Genomic DNA, 2488 nt, shown 5'->3' with positions numbered 1-2488 from the left:
TTACTATTTTAAGTTGTTTTTAATTGCCTATTTTAACTGATAATTTGAATATAGTAACTTTGCCATATAAAGATCATTTCTGTTCAAATATATTTGATGTATCATTTATGTATAATTAGTGAGTGGTTGTGCAATCGAGCCATTCAGCAACTGTCTATTAAGTGTGATTTAATCGATTAAGGTAGTCCTTTAATCGATTAACTGGTAATTTTCCAGAATAGGGCTCTGGTACAAATAGCGGTATTTGGGAACCGTGACACCTATTCAACCCCCTTCTAGGTGTATTCTGTCACTGCTCCTTAAAGGAAAATAAATGAGTTCCACCAACCCTTTTGGCGGTTATGGCGCATCTATTAACCGCCCTCCTGTATTCAGTGGCGAAGCATATGCCTACTGGAAAGTCTACATTAAAATCTTTATAGAGGCCATCGACTCAGATATTTGGGAATCCGTAGTCAATGGGCCCTTCGTTCCATAACATTTAGTGGACGATGAACCGAAAGAAAAACCGAAAAGTCTATGGACCGATGATGAACGTAAAAAGGTTCAATATAACCTACGTGCTAAAAATATCATCACATCAACCCTATCCTATGATGATTTCTTTCGGGTTTCGCAGTGCCAAAATGCCAAAGAAATGTGGGACACTTTACAAGTGACTCACGAAGGCACTAGCAAAGTCAAGCGTGCTAGGATGAATGCCCTGACACACGAGTATGAGCTATTTCGTATGTTACCGAGTGAATCTATCAGTGACATGCAAAAATGATTTAGTAATATAGTTAACCATTTAGTTGCTCTAGATAAATATTTTTCCAAAGGAGAACTTACTAACAAAGTTTTACGTTGTCTTGACAGGAGATGGCAACCTAAAGTAACAGCTATCATGGAATCCAAGGATCTTCATTCCATGCCTTTGGTGACATTATTTGGAAAGCTTCAAGAGCACGAGATGGAGCTTGGACGCCTGACTATGCACGAAGAATCAGATCACAAAAAGAATAGTATATCTCTCAAAGCAACAACGTCTCAATCTACCGAAGAGAGAGAAGAAGACGAATCTGATTCAGATATGGATGATGAAACTTTGAGCCTTCTCGTACGCAAATTCGGGAAATTCCTAAAGAAAGGAGGCTTCAAACGTTTCTAGAAGAAAGAAGCGCACGATTCAACCTGAAAAGGCAAGGGTAACAAAGAGCGCTTCACTTGCCATGAATGTGGTAAGCCAAGACACATGAGGTTTCAATGTCCTACTTACCTCAAGAAGGTTGATTCAGATAAGAGCACTCCTCGGGACTTCAAGTCAAAGAAAGCCTATATAGTATGAGACGTACTAGAGGAGGACACGACATAGAGCACCTCAGATGAAGAGGAGACAACCAAGCTATGCTTAATGACTAGAATAGATGATGCTTGTTGCTCAAATTCAAAAGAGGTAAACAACGAGGTATATTCTGACACACCATCTACTTCATCTGATGATTCTCCTCCTTATGAGGATTTGTATAATGCTTATGTCGAATTGCATGATGAATTAAAGAAGTTAGCTAGGATTAGTTCTGATAGAAAAAGAGTAATCCTTCTAAATGAACAAAAAATAATTTCATTACAAAAAGAATTAGATGAACTAAAATTAGAAAATGAAACATTATATCTGATCTATTCTTGTAATGCATGAAATTGCTCTAATGATAATTTATGTTAATCAACTGTATGTGATTCTTGTGAGAATTTGAAAAATGAAAATTTGAGACTTAATGAAAAACTCGCAAAACTCACAGAGAGTCAAAACATGTTAGACACTATGCTTAGCCAAACCAGAAATGTTGGTGACCATATCGGACCAGGATATATTCCCCCTATGCGTAGGAGAAGACCTATTAATCGGCCTAATACGATTTTTTTTAATAAAAAGGTTCCTACATGCTTTTATTGTGGCACACATGGCCACACTTCTTGCTCTTGTTACATTAGAAAATATGGTATATCTAGTGGCGTGTATGTCTGGATGAAAAATGGAGATGACTCCCTAGTTACTAACAGAAAAGGACCCAATATAACTTGGGTACTTGAAAAAGGTAAGTGATCTATGTTTTGTAGGTATGTCTATGAGCACATGGACAACATTGGTATCTTGATAGTGGATGCTCGAGACATATGAGGGGTGATAGATCAAAATTCCTAGATCTATCCTTGAAAGAAAAAGGGTTTGTCACGTATGGAGACAACAAAAAAGGGAAGATACATGGCACCGAAACGAATGGCAACTCAAATCAGGCAGTGATCGAGAATGTGCTATATGTTGAAGGCCTGGAACACAATCTCTTGAGTATCAGCCAACTATGCGATAAAGGTGATTTATAAGAAGCATACTCTAAGGACATGGACCAGGAAAAGAAGAAGCAGAGCAAATTGTCGAGGATGAGCATCAGGACCTGCCAATCGTGTAGAAGACCAAGAAGGATCATCCATTCGACAAAGTGATAGG

The sequence above is a fragment of the Lupinus angustifolius genome, chromosome LG20 (assembly GCF_001865875.1).
Source record: "Lupinus angustifolius cultivar Tanjil chromosome LG20, LupAngTanjil_v1.0, whole genome shotgun sequence".
In the NCBI taxonomy this organism is placed as follows: Eukaryota; Viridiplantae; Streptophyta; class Magnoliopsida; order Fabales; family Fabaceae; genus Lupinus; species Lupinus angustifolius.
Note: the sequence above shows the minus strand (reverse complement) of the source record.